The following is a 15,448-nucleotide window of genomic DNA, read 5'->3' on the forward strand; positions in this document are numbered from 1 at the left end:
AACATATAATGGACAAAAGAAGAGGATATGAGCCTCATCTTCTTTCTGGTTTAATACACATGAAATACAATGAGGATCTTTGCTTGCTCCTCCCCACCGGCAGGAATTTAATTTAATCTGTAACACTCCATATCTAAATTTGAGGAAGACAGATTTAGCCAGGGGTGGCTCAATTTCGTCCATAAAAAGTTCAAATGATGGAAGATCCTTGAATTGCAAGAATGTGGACGTTAATTTTCCAGTGGCACGTTCATATATGTGATTATTCACATAGTTCCAGTAGGCAGATTTTACCTGGATCTTACAACTATTAGGCAAGGTGATAGATACAGCTGGTGTTTCCCAGTAATGTGATAGGCCTATTACTGTAAACCAGTAGGATACATGTCTCAGCCACTTAATTGTGTTGTATAAATCTATTTCCATAATTTCCAATAAGCCTGCTCTATAGTTACTTAGTTCTGGGGTAGACCATAATCGCACCCAATAAAGCAATGGTCGCAAAAAACACAAGAAATCAGTACGCTTTACATCAATGTCTAAGTAGAGTGACGCCAAGGGTGTTCTTAGGGGCAGTCTAAGTAGGCGTCTGAAGAACTTGTTTTCTACAACATCAAAAGTTTTTTTAGAATAAGGCCCCCAAATTTCGGCCCCATACAGGGCGGCGGATTGGGCTTTTGCTTGGAACACATCGATCGCAGGTGTAATAGCTTTAGATATACTCCCACCATGAATCTTTAAGATGGGCAATGAATTCTGTGTAAGTATTAACCTGCTTTTGTCGAGTTGGTTCGCCCAAGACATTCTGCTGTCCAGCCTAATGCCCAGATAGTCAAAAGACTCCACATATTCAAGTTTGTTATTATTTAGGACCAAGTTCTTCTTAAAAGATTTGGAGGGATTAATTGCCATGTATTTCGTTTTGGTTGAATTTATTTCTAACCCCTTCATTACACAATAACTGTTAAATGTATTTATTAAATTTTGCAAGCCTTTCGGAGTTTGAGATATGAGGATGGTGTCATCAGCGAATAGTAATGCAGTGACTGCCTCTCTGCACAATTTGGGCGAATCATGATTGCATTGAGCTAAGTAGTGGGGGATATCATTTACGAACAATGAAAAGAGGGTTGGTGCTAGAACGCACCCTTGTCTCACACCTCTTTTCACTGGGATGGATCGGGTAAGTTCTCCATTTCTGCCCCACCTTACTTTAGCAAAATTATCTGTATGCAATTTTATAAGATTACCTAACAAATCGTCCGGGACACCCATCTTTTTTAGGCACTCCCATAATAAGTGGCGGGGGACAAGATCGAACGCAGAGCGTAGGTCCATAAATGCAACATATATGCTACTCTTCTTAATATTAACATACTTCCAACATATACACATAAATCTATACACTTGGTCCACAGTGCTAGTCTTGGATCTGAACCCTGCTTGATAGTTAGATAGGATTTCAGAGTCATTAATCCATATTAAAAGCCGATTTAAAATGTGTCTAGAAAAAATTTTCTGTAAAATATCGATTAAACTAATCGGTCTATAGTTCCCTGGATTGTAACGATCCCCTTTTTTATAAATAGTTATAATTTCCGCCCCTTTCCATGTTTCGGGGATCGGGGTGCCCAATAGAATTGAATTGCACAAGAAATTTATGTACGGGCTCCATACCTCCAAATTATGGGTAAACAAGTCGCCAGGTAACTTGTCCGGGCCTGGAGCTTTCCCTGCCTTAACTGCTTTTATAGCACAGAGCGTTTCTTTAATAGTAAATTGCACCGAAGTTGTGCACTGAGTAAGAAATCCGGGGTCATTATATACACCAGAAGACCCTACTTGATCATACAAACCCACAAAATGGTCAAACCAAACTTTTTCGTCCAGGAAGAAATCCCTATTAGAACAGCCTTTTTTGTTATTTTTGGCTATTAAATTCCAGAAAGTGCTTTGATCATGTCTCCTAGCTGCACTCAAAAGGTCTTCCCAGTTTTGATCGTCCCATTCCCTTTTTGCATTAAACATAAGGGTTTTATAAGCTTTCCTACACTCTCTAACCCTCATCTGGTCTTTAGATTTCACTGCAGATATTAGGTTCGATTTTGCTATACTGCATTGTTCGTTGTACCAGGGCGTTTCTAGTTCCAGTTGCCTATTTACATTGACTTTTTTAGTAGTGCAACATTTGCTCAGGAGGGGAGTTAGAGATTCCACTAGGTGATTGTGCATTTCCAAGACCTCGTGGGATCCCAGCCTTGTGTTTGCATATTGGGGGACGATATCTGAGAAGATGTTGTAAATTCCCATGAGTGACTCTTCTTTTGCCAGAATGTGCGGCCATTTGATTGCCTTCCTATTGTTAGAAATAGCAACCTCAGCTACCCCGCTCTCATTTTCCGTCCCGCAGTCTTGTATCAGAAAAGGGTCAGATAATAATCCTAGCTGTAAGGGGAAGTGGTCACTTTCGGGTCTGTTCACAACCTTGAAGGCCAACAATAGATACCAGAGGTTTATTGAAATTAGCATAAAATCAATCAGGGATTTAGACAAACCTTTACTAAAAGTAAAATTGGCCGGTTTATCTGGGTTTAATCGGCCATTACATGCCCGCAATCCATGCGATACAGTCAATTCATAAATTTGCATAGCAGCCACTGAACATTTTACATATTTTATATTATCTAAGGGGGGGATGTCAAGCGCTCTATCTTCTATTTCTAGTAGTTTTTCGAGCCCCACTATGGGTTCGAACTGGCAGTTGAAGTCCCCACTTATGTATATTTTGGAATCCGACTCTATGTTAGCTAAGTAAGAAGTAAGTTGTTCAATAACCAATGATGCCTTATTTCGTGGGGAAGGTCTATTGTAAACATTTATCATATATACATCACCCATATTTTTCGTGGTTATCTTAACACCTAGTAAATCTTTAGAGGGAAAGTACAGTGGTGATACGACAACGTCCAGGGAGATACTTGTCCATATTATTAGACCCCCAGAAGGTCTACCTCTTGATGATGAAATTGCCCCCTTGAAGAACGTTTTGAAACCAAGTCTGTGTATAATGTTGGTGGCCCATGTTTCCTGCATAAATATGATGTCATGCTCCTCAATAAAGGAGCTCCAGTCTCTGTCGCACAAGTTCCTGGACAACCCAGCAATGTTCCATGACAAGATCTTTAAGTCACGCTTTGGCTTACAGGGTTCGAGACCAATGGCTTCTCGATCAATTAAGTGGCTTGTAGCCGAGAGATCGCTCTCCTTTGGGACCTCCGGAGTTGTCAGTGCAACTGCCTGAGACCGATGAACTTGGTTGTGCAAGGGACGTGGAAGGGAATCGTGGCCCCCAGTGCTGCCTTCAACGATAGCGGCTTTCCCTACCTGCAGATCCTTATAGAATGGGTGGGCAGGCGGACCTTTGGTAGCAACCTCTTTGTTTGTTTGTCAATAACCCCACCATGACCAGTTCTTATCTGACCCTACGATTAACGGTGGTATTCTTTCAAGTGGTGTCGGAGGGTCAAAAAAGGGATATTTGTTAGTCGTCATCCCATGGAGAAGTGGAACTCTGCTAATCTGTTCCCCTTGCATCGGGTAAAAATAACTAAGGTCGCAGGTCCCAATTCCTCTATTGTTACTGCATGGCTGTTGGCTATAGACGAGTCGGGCAACAGAGGGATCTTTAAAGTTCACCAGGATGCAATCTCCTTCAATGTCTTTTAATCTTGTTCCCACCCAACTGACTCTTCGGACGTGGATAACCTGGCAATTTACTGTGTGGGGCAGAGGTCTATTTTCTTTTAGCCAGTATAAGGTCTTGTTTTTTAGCTCGTCATATGACTCCCTTTTATTTGATGTTAATTGAGGAACCCCGGTGAGAACTACCACATACGGTTGGCATCCTGGTGGAAGATGTGCATTGTAAGCCCTTTTGGGCTTATGCGGGACTGTGCTACGGTCTGATGTTTGGGCATTGATGTTATTGCAAGTGGCTGCAGCTTGCGTTCCCTTTGTTGGATTAACAGGTGCCTTAGTTTCCAGGGTGGTAGACTTTGGTATTTGTTTAGTTTTACGTGGAGCCGGTATTGGTGGATCAGCCGGTTTCGGTCTATCACTGATTATTGCGTTTTTCGGGGACTCTATGCCTGGTCCTTCCTGCACAGTGTTTGACCTACTCGAGGCCACCTGCTTTTTTGAGTTCATAGCCCTGTCTTTCGTAGCTAGACCAGGTTGCTGTGCTGGTCTAGGTGATATTGAACTTTTTTCCGATCTTACGGATTCTTGATCAATCTTTGAGTGAAGTTTTACCAGCGTTTTCAGGGCAAAAAAATTATCCAAAGATGTTTGTTCAAATTTGTCCAAACGGTCCATTAGCCTTTCCAGTTTTACTGTTACTGGCTGTAGTTGTGATATCATGAGTGAAAGAATGTCTTCCATCAGCTTCCCTGATGCCGGTTTTTCTACAGAGTTGTTGGCTGATTCTATAGTAACAGCTGTGTCAGCGTACTCTCTTGTTTTATTATGCTCCATGGATTCTCCATGCTCATTCCCGTTGTTCATTGGATGGTTTGCTATTTTTTGGCGCTTAGCACCTACATTCATAAAGTTCTTACGTATTCTTTTTAGAGTTTTTAATCTATACGCTTTACGAGGGGTGACCAATCTTTTCCTTTTAGCAGCTGTTCGCCCTATCCTCTTATGAGGTGATTTGAGGGGGTGGACTGATGGAGCATCATGTATCATTACTAAGGGTAAGGACAATGGTGCTGAGGTTTGAGTGTTGTTTATTTGAACGTTCGTGGGAGATTTTTGTAAGGGAACCTGGTCAGATGTAATTTCATAAAAGTCACTAGCCCGTCGTGTGTCAATGACACATGGTTGTGTATCACTGGGAATGGCAGCAGGGTTAGTGTCGACTGGTATGAGGCTATTTGGGGGTGATTTAGCCTGTGCGAGAGACCCCATAGAGGATCGTCTGTGAGCCAGGTATTCCCGTGACAGTCTGCGTTCCGCAAGTATGATCTCCTTTTCTACCACTGATACCGCACGGGTTATGAAATTGTCCATAGTCCCTAACGTGGTGTTTCCCCCCTTACGTGAGCATCTGCCTGAGCGTGTTGCCATTGGTGAAAATGCAGACATGAGCAACTCGTTTTATGATGTACAGGAGGCTTACCGGAGTTGTTAGGGGGGTAGCCCGTCCCGGCCCCTGCTGGCCCCGGACGGCCACAGACGGCCCGCCCTTTGCCCGGGCTTCGCCCGGCGTCCCGCCTGCGTCCCGCAGAGCGTGCTTCCCCTGGTATTGTAGGAAGGGCGGCGTGGGGCGGGGCACGCAGGGGGGCGCAGACCAGATGTCACGTGGTCAGCAGGGACTCCTGGGATAGTGAGTCCCTGCCGCGCTACCCCTGCAGCCTCCACAGATGTTAGCCCGGCTCACAGCTCTTCCGGGAATCAGGCTCAAGAAGTCGGCGTCGGCGTTGGTGGGTCCTCCCACGAAGCGGCTCCCGCGAAGCGGGAGCGGCGAGCAGCGCAGGACAGGCACAAACGGAACAGGTGAGCAGGCAAGCTCCCACAGCGTGTCCAAACTCCAAGTACAGGGTCACAGTGTGTTAAGGCTTCCAGTTCCTTTTTACCGGTTGCCGGCGGGGGCGGGGCACGCAGGGGGGCGCAGACCAGATGTCACGTGGTCAGCAGGGACTCCTGGGATAGTGAGTCCCTGCCGCGCTACCCCTGCAGCCTCCACAGATGTTAGCCCGGCTCACAGCTCTTCCGGGAATCAGGCTCAAGAAGTCGGCGTCGGCGTTGGTGGGTCCTCCCACGAAGCGGCTCCCGCGAAGCGGGAGCGGCGAGCAGCGCAGGACAGGCACAAACGGAACAGGTGAGCAGGCAAGCTCCCACAGCGTGTCCAAACTCCAAGTACAGGGTCACAGTGTGTTAAGGCTTCCAGTTCCTTTTTACCGGTTGCCGGCGGGGGCGGGGCACGCAGGGGGGCGCAGACCAGATGTCACGTGGTCAGCAGGGACTCCTGGGATAGTGAGTCCCTGCCGCGCTACCCCTGCAGCCTCCACAGATGTTAGCCCGGCTCACAGCTCTTCCGGGAATCAGGCTCAAGAAGTCGGCGTCGGCGTTGGTGGGTCCTCCCACGAAGCGGCTCCCGCGAAGCGGGAGCGGCGAGCAGCGCAGGACAGGCACAAACGGAACAGGTGAGCAGGCAAGCTCCCACAGCGTGTCCAAACTCCAAGTACAGGGTCACAGTGTGTTAAGGCTTCCAGTTCCTTTTTACCGGTTGCCGGCGGGGGCGGGGCACGCAGGGGGGCGCAGACCAGATGTCACGTGGTCAGCAGGGACTCCTGGGATAGTGAGTCCCTGCCGCGCTACCCCTGCAGCCTCCACAGATGTTAGCCCGGCTCACAGCTCTTCCGGGAATCAGGCTCAAGAAGTCGGCGTCGGCGTTGGTGGGTCCTCCCACGAAGCGGCTCCCGCGAAGCGGGAGCGGCGAGCAGCGCAGGACAGGCACAAACGGAACAGGTGAGCAGGCAAGCTCCCACAGCGTGTCCAAACTCCAAGTACAGGGTCACCTGTGCAGTATATAGAAATGGCATCTATGTTTCTAAAACAGAGTCACACCATTTCTCCTCTGAAACGAGCAATGAACTTCTTTCACAACATGTGTCAGCCCAGTAGGAGGGTAACATCTGTACCTCTTTACCCCTTGCATTCTCCTTGCTGCCCCTTAAATTCACCTATCCTTGTTTCAAGCCCAGAACCCACCAACCATCACAGTCTTTACACAAACAGAACCACAAAGCATCCAATGCCTGCTCACTATGCATGTGGCACATTCAGCACAACATAAACTCACCTTATCACTACAAGCTTACCCATGTTTCTTACATTCCTCAACAAATTCATCCTTTCAGATCATCTAAAGCAGTGTGACATGCAAATTCAGATACTCCACAGGTCAGGAGTATGGCACATACTACACAGCCAACAGTCGTGTGTCTTAATATCTCCACAGTCCATGTCCAAGACTCCTCCACATTTGAGTACCTATGCGCCGATATCAATATACCTGGCTCCCCCGCCGTCAGGTTTCACACTATCTACCACCCTCCTGGTAACAGCATCTCCTTTACTGAAGAGATGTCTAATCTTATTGCCCAAGCATCGCTTTCCCACTCTAAAAATCTCTTTCTTGGGGACTACAACATCCACTGGAATAATAATAACGACCCCGCGGTCTCCTTATTTAACGGCATCATGGACATCACTGACCTGACTCAACTCTGCCAATCCCCAACTCACGCCAAAGGTGCCACACTTGATGCGATTCTGGCTAGCAAGGATCTGGCCTCCCTCCTAAATATCCTTCCTGTCGACTGGTCCGATCACTACCTCATCCTCTTCACCTTGAATTGCTCCATTTCGCGCCCCACTCCTATCGGCAGTCTACCTCTGATACCTACTCGGAAACTTCACCTTATTCTGCCGGTCGAATTGGAATCCACTATTAAAACTTACTTAATCCTCCCTCCTCTCTCCCACAGCACTAATGACCTAACAGACCATACAATAATTCTATTATTGAAGCCCTTGACCAAATTGCCCCAATCAAAATCAAACAACAAAAAAACTTCCCGCCCAAATCCTGGTTCAATTCTGACCTCAATAATGAGAGACGGGCCCTCAGACAATCAGAACGGACCTGGAGCAACCATCCCTCCCCAGACAATTTGGCCCTCCTTAGAAAGGCCAGAGCCCACTACAAAAAACACATATTCAATGAAAAAGCCTCCTATCTCCGCTCCCAACTAGACCAGGCCAGAAACCGCCCCAGAGAACTATTTAGCATCGTTAAAAAGCAAACGTCCTCCGGCCCCCCCAAACTTCTATCCTCCGTTGAACGATGCGAAGAAATCGCTAGCTTCTTTTCTAACAAAGTCAACTCGATTGAACTCTCCTTCGCCACCACCCCTCTCCCACCACAACCACCCCCATCCCCCATTCATCTCCCCCCACAACATCCCTAACACTAGTTCATCCTCTCCCACCCCGCCCCAAGTTCTCTGCAAACCCCTCACCGTTCGCCCCAATATGTCTCCACTGTCACGTGCCACTATGCTAAAAACTATGCCTCATGGAGCGAATTCTCCCCTGTTTCAGAAACCGCTGTCACCAATATCATCTCTAAACTCAAACCATCCTCTCACACCAAAGACCCTCTTCCTGCTCACCTGGTTCAAGAACTCAAACATGTCATTGATCCGGTGTGGACCAACATCATCAATTCCTCTCTTTCCTCGGGCTGTGTTCCTGACTCCCTTCAGCTATGCCAAATCTCCCCCATCCTCAAAAACACCTCCGCTGACCCTAACGACCTGAACAACCTACGCCCCATCTCTAACCTTCCTTTCCTCTCAAAAGCCCTGGAAAAATGTGTCCTGTCGCAACTTGATAACCATATCGCCTCAGTCAATCTCCTTGACAGATTCCAGTCTGGTTTCAGAAAAGGATGCAGTACTGAAACTGCCATGCTCAATACTACTGACGACATCCATCGCTCCTTAGACAAAGGTGAATCCTCTCTACTAATCCTCCTTGACCTCTCGGCCGCCTTCGACACTGTCCATCATCCCACCCTTCTTAACACCCTTGAAGCTCGCTTCGGTCTCGAGGGCACCGTACTCAAATGGTTCACCTCATTCCTTCAAAATAGATCCCAACAAATTAAGCTCAGTCACTGCCTCTCCAAGCCCCAACCTGTCTCACTTGGTGTTCCGCAAGGCTCTATCCTCTCCCCTACCTTATTTAACCTATGTATGGAACCTCTCACCCTCATCCTCAAACAAGCTAAACTATGCTATCACCTCTATGCTGACGACACCCAACTTTACTACAGGATTAAATCTCACAATGACATCCTCCACCTCAACGAGACCCTGATTAAAGTACAAGCTTGATTCCATCTTAATCATCTCAAACCTAACCCGAAAAAAACTGAAATCATCATTTTCACTCCCAAAAAAAACTCCCTCCCCATTCAACTTTGGATTAAGGATATAACAGCTCTCAACTGCTCCCTCTCCCCCTCGAATTCTGTCAAATTCTTAGGCATCAGCATTGATTGTAACCTGAATCTCATCACACACATCAAAAATGCTGCCAAGGGTGCCCTCTTCACCCTCCACCGCCTCAGAAAACTCAAACCTTTCATACCAGCAGACGACTTTAAAATCGTTGTAGAATCGCTTGTCCTTTCCCGTATTGACTATGGTAACGCCACACTCGCTGGCACCCCAAAGTCCACCTAGCACTGATCAATTGTGTTCTCAACCTTGCCGCAAGACTTATCTCAGATTGTAAAAAATTCGACCACATATCTGCGGTCCTAAAAAACCTCAATTGGCTCCCAATAGAAGGTAGATCCAACTACAAGATTGCATGTATCAAGCACAAAGCACTTCACCAAAACACCCCCTCCTACCGGGCAGAGAAATTGCAAAAAGCTGGGTGCTCCAGGTCCCTGAGGAGGTCCAACTCCCTTGTCCTTATCCCTCCTAAACTCAAATATAAAAAAGCCCAATCTCATGCTTTTTCGGGGAACGCCCCCAGGGTCTGGAATTCTCTCCCCAAAGATCTTCGATGCAACCCCTCGTACCCTCTCTTCAAAAAGAGACTCAAAATACTCCTTCTCAACAAATATTGGGGAACGTAATTTCACCTTATTCTGACACTCTTTGCTCCTGGCTCCCTGGTTCTTGCCTCCTCTCAACCCCTTCCCCGCCTTCCATCCCTCATCTCCCCCTGTCTACACTCCTATCTCCCTCTGAATTTCTACACTACCCCACCCCTATTGATCTCCATCCCCTCAACTCCCCCCTTCCCATTCTAATACCTTGTATTATATCACTCATATTGAAATGCAAATTGTTTATTTTGTTGCAAATGTTATCTACCTTGTAAAGCGCTCTGATACCCTGGTGCATATGGGGCTTGCTCCATTTGAAAGGACACATTGCTGGAGTTGCGTCACTTTTGTGACACACTCCAACAATGCGTCACTTTTGCGCCATACAGATACGTCAGAAATACTGATGTATCTGTAACTCCTTGCTCCATGATGCGTCATACTGTAAATATGACGCATAATTGGTCTCGCAAAGAGGGTGCAGTGAAAAGTGACGCATCGCTGTTTTCACGCAGCGATGCGTCACTTTTCATAAATGAGGCCCTCAGTTTCTAAGACTGTGGCTCCAGATGACATGGTGGGCAAAGAAGGTTCCAGAAGAGCAGGAGCATCAGTTTCAAGTCTTCACTGGAGCCCTGGGTGTTTGTGCCAAAGTCTCCCAGCTGGTTGAATTTGAAAATTGTAGATGCTGAAGTCCTTTTAATGTTGTGTTCATCACCTTTGCCCTTTCTCCTGTTCTTTGAACTTTTTTGGAACATGATTTCATTCAGAAGGTCAGGCCATGGGGCATAAGTTGGGCAGTCTGTGGTGGATGATAAATGTTACAGTGGTGGAACCGAAAGGTAAATACTTATATACTTATAAATAGAATATACCTCTGCAATGTGGGTTTTTTCTGCAGCATATTGAGTGTACCCAATTTCCTTGAAAGTCGTAAATATTTCTTGATTGACATTCAAATGCAAACAGTTATGCCCCTGAGGTCAAATCATCCCACCTAGCACTTCCTGAATGTACAGATGTGCTTGCAGAGCCCCTGGAACATAAGGCCCAAGCACCCCAGCGAATTCAAGCACTGCTCTCATGTGTCTTCTAATACTAAACAGCATAAGAGCAATGCTAGGATTGGCTGGGTTATTCAAACACAGAGCTCCACGGAACGCAGATGGGGGGTATGTCTCTGCTCACACATTGCCGTAGTCTAGCCTCTGGTGATGAGGGCCTGGGTGACAGTCCTTCTGGTTTCGGTGGGGATCCATCTGTAGATCTTGTGAAGCTTGCAGAGGGTGTTGAAGCAAGAGCAGGAGATGGCGTTGACTTGCTGGGTCATTGACAGTGAAGAGTCCAGGATGAAACCCACGTTGCGTGCGTGGTTGGTGGGTGTCAGTGCAGCTCCTAGCGAGGCCGGTCACCAGGAGTCATCCCAAGTAGAGGGGGTGGAGCTGAGGATGGTGACCTCCATCTTGTCCGAGTTCAGCTTCATGCGGCTGTTCTTCATCCATTCGGCAATGGCATTCATTCCTTCGTGGAAGTTGGTCTTGGCGGTGGCGGGGTCCTTCGAGAGGGAGAGGATCAGCTGGGTGTCGTCGGCGTATGAGACGATTTTGAAGTTGTGCGATCGGACGATGTTGGCAAGCGGTGACATGTAGAAGTTGAAAAGGGTCTGGCTGAGGAATGATCCTTGGGGTAAGCCGCAGGTGATCTTGCTGGCTTCGGATCGGAATAGAGGGAGGTGAACTCTCTGGGTTCTGTCAGTGAGAAAGGAGGTGATCCAGTCCAGGGCTTTGTTGCTAATCCCCACGAAGTGGAGGCGTGTGCGTAGGGTGTGGTGGCAGACGGTGTCGAAGGTGGCTGAGAGGTCCAGGAGGATGAGGGTTGCTGTTTTGCCATTGTCTAGCAGGGTCCTGATGTTGTCGGTGGCGGTGATGAGGGCGGTTTCGGTGCTGTGATTGCGCCGGTATCTGGATTGAGAGGAGTCCAGGGTGTTGTTCTTTTCGAAGAAGCAGGTCAGTTGTCTGTTGCCGATCTTCTCGATGATTTTTGCCAGGAATGGAAGCAGGGAGATGGGCCGGAAGTTCTTGAGGTCCGTTGGGTCTGCCTTGGGTTTCTTGAGTAGGGCCGTGATCTCAGCATGTTTCCAGCTCTCCAGGAAGGTGGCGGTCTCGAAGGAGCTGTTGAAGATCTTCCGGAGTTTGGGTGCGCTGATGGAGCTCGCTTTGTTGAAGATGTGGTGGGGGCAGGGGTCTGACGGTGAGCCGGAGTGGATGGTGTTCAAGGTTTTGATGGTGTAGTCGTTACTGATGTGGTTCCAGGAGAGCAGAAGGCCGGTGAGGCTGGGGGGGCGGTGAGTCAGAGGTGTTGGTGGCAGTCGGGGAGGTCATAGTGATGAAGCTGTTGTGGATGTTAATGATCTTGTGGTAGAAGAAGGTGGCGAGCGATTCGCAGAGGTCTTGTGATGGTGAGATGTCATCAGAGCTGGAGCTGGGGTTGGCGAGTTCCTTCACGAAAGTGAAGAGCTCTTTGCTGTTGTGTGTGGTGTTGTCGATGCATTCCTTGAAGGAGGTCCTTTTGGCGGATCGAATGAGTTGGTGGTACCTGCGGCTGGCGTTCTTGAGGGCTGCATGGTTGTCTGGTGTCTGTTCGTGGTGCCACTTTTTCTCGAGTCTTTGGCAAGTCTGCTTGAATGTTTGGAGGTCGGTGGTGAACCAGCTGGCCCTACTGACGGTGCGTCTTGTTTGAGGGTTTCTTGATAGGGGCGAGGGTGTTGGCACAGTCGTTGATCCATTGACTGAGGTTGCGGGCAGCTGTGTCGGTGTGGTCAGTAGGTGGGTCTAGGGAGAGGGTGGTGATTAGCTGGTCTTCGGTGACCTTGTTCCAGCTGCGGTGGGGGATTCGTTGCAGGGGGTTGTGCGTGGTGTTTTTCTTGAAGGAGAACTGGATGCAGAAGTGGTCGGTCCAGTGGAGTTCGGTGGTGTGGCTGAAGGTGACGCGGTTGATCGTGGAGAAGATGGGATTGACCATGTGACCGTCGGGGTGGGTGGGTGTCGTGACGAGTTGTTTGACTCCAATGTTCCGAGGTTGTAGAGCAGGATGGTGGAGTTGCTGTCGGCGTTTTCGAGGTGGAAGTTCAGGTCTCCAAGGAGGATGTAGTCTGTGGAGGCCAGTACGTGTGGGCTGACGATGTCTGTGATGGAGTCGCTGAACTGTGGTCAGGGTTCGGGGGGGTCTGTAGATGAGGGTTCCTCTGAGGGTGGTGTTGGGATCCATGAGGATCTGGAAGTGCAGGTGTTCGGCGGTGCTGAGGGTGTCTTCGGTGCTGGTCGAGATTCTAAGGGTATTCCAGTGGACGATGGCGATTCCTCCTCCGGGTCTGTTGGTGCGGTCCCTGCGGGTAATCTTGTAGCCATCCGTGATGGCCATGGCAATGCCGGGTTCCGAAGAGGGGTTCGTCCAGGTGTCACTCAGGAAGGCGACGCCCAGGGAGGATGAGTCGAGCAGGTCCTAGAGTTCGACGGCGTGCTTGTGGATGGAGCAGGTGTAGAGTAGTTTGCATCTGAGATGGTTTCAACCTGCCGTGGGGGGAGAGGCAGAACCTGCAGGTGTTTGCTGGATGGTGTGGCTGCAGTTTCGGCAGGTGAAGGGTCCGTGGGTGAGCTTTGGGTTGGCCTGGAAGCAGGTGGTTGATTGGCCGGCATTGAGTGTGTGGAGGAGGTTGGCGTCGCAGCAGCGTCTGGTGTCATGTTGCTCGTGGGTGCCAAGGGGTCTGGCACTGGGCGCGGTCCGGGCACAACCTGGCGCAGATGGGCTTGCCGTAGGCACGCCTTTGTGGTGCCTGCGGCACGCCCACTGCGTGGCTGCCATTAAGAAGGGGAGGTGGGAGGGAGGAGCAGCTGGGAGGTGGGTGGGAAGGCAAATGGGCTAGCGAGGGGGGCAGGGCCGCAGGGGAGGCAGCGGTGGGAAGAAACAATCAGGGTGCTACAGGGAGCAAACAGACCGGAGAGCTACTGGGAGAAGGAGGGCAGGAAAACAAAATAGACAAAAGGCAACACAGTATCCCAGGGGAGAGGGCAATTATAGCTAGTAGGGAAGGAAAACAAAATAGACAAAAAAGGTAAACACAGTAGCCCAGAAGAGCGGGCAGCTTACAGCGTGAAATGAGAGCGGACACAGGAGGCACGTACTCACGGCACCGGCGGGAGGAAGGACACGGACACAGACAGGTGGAGCTAGCTGTGCGGAGTGACCTGCCCGAACACAGGGTCAAGGGTTGCACTGGAAAAGATAATGAGCCTGGGAGGTGGTGGCTCACAGTAGGGGGTCAATATCCCTATGAATGAGATGTGTCTGTGGGCAGTGCTCTACTGGGGTAGATGCTTCATTCACTAAGTCCAGCTGAAACATTGGCTCATACAGCAAACTCACAAAGTGGGACGACCCAGAAACATTTGCCTACTGAGTTTGCACCTTCCTCAGGTAGCCACAGACAATAGCTAGCTAAAAGTCAGAAATTACATTTATTGTTGCCAATTATTTACAGTATTTTGAGATCAGAGCACTTGAGACTCCCATGGCCCAGAGTCCAAAAATGGCAGTAAAGCCAGTTAAAAAATGTGAGAGCCAATTGAAAAGATGCACTGTCTTATATCACTTTTCGGCTAAATCAATCTAGCCAGGTTGGACTGGACCACTTCCTGACCATAATGAGCAATATCATGTGTAGCATTCGCATCTCTCAAGACTTAGGGGCCCATTAGGATGACAGGCAGACTTTGTTCGCCCGCCATCCCATCGCATATAGTGACCGCCCGCCATAAGGGCGGGGGTCCCGTGCCTGCAATTAGGATGCGTCCGCCACAGTGGCGGGCGCATCCAGCATTCCTGACATTGTGGCGGGCGGTGCACTCAGCACCGCCTGCCACAATGCCAGGAAGGCATGCTGTACACATCCATGCACAACATGACAGGCACCACTCCGTGCCTGTCAAGTTGTGCATGGAACTGCTGGGGGGTACCATGTGCACCACCCACCACCCCCGAAATCTCTGGGGGACTGCAACGGGCCCCCAAAGCAGACTCCGTATGCCTTTCAGTGGCGGTATTGGCATTGCAAAAATGCCCATTCTAATATGGCTGGCGGTGTTTGATAGACAATGCCACCATACAGAACCCTTTTCCGCCCGGTCGCAAGGCGACCGGGGCGGAAAAGCGGCGGACGGTCTTTCCGTCCGCCGCGGACCCCCCAGCCATAATAATATGGCGGGGGGTCATTCCGGCATGGATGGCGGGCGGATCGCCCCCGCCAGGCCGGCGCTGGCTACCGCCAGCCTGGCGAGGGCAATTCCCCCGCCATCCTAATGGGGCCCTAAATGTTTGTCTTTAACTACTTCATGGCTTACCTGCATCAATTCTAGGTTATGACATAGGCTAACACATGCATGGAGATAATGCACCACTTCACCTTAATTTACGGGAGGGAGATTGAGACCAGCAATGCTGGATAATATGTTCGACACACATACAACATCAGGAGCACCAAAATGAACTTTGCCTTAATAGGAGGAAGGCTAGTCATTTTTGATTGGTCATATACTTTAGATCTCTACACCTCTTGTAGACAGAGCAAACAAAGGTAGCTATGGACTTAATTTACCACCTCTGGTGTTAAAAGGGAGTTTACCCCTCCTACGCCGGCATGAGCGTAGATTTTCTGGCAATCAGAAGAGCATTACGAATTGAGCTTATACTAACACTAGG

Source organism: Lissotriton helveticus, assembly GCF_964261635.1.
Source record: "Lissotriton helveticus chromosome 1_1 unlocalized genomic scaffold, aLisHel1.1 SUPER_1_unloc_7, whole genome shotgun sequence".
NCBI classification, from domain to species: domain Eukaryota; kingdom Metazoa; phylum Chordata; class Amphibia; order Caudata; family Salamandridae; genus Lissotriton; species Lissotriton helveticus.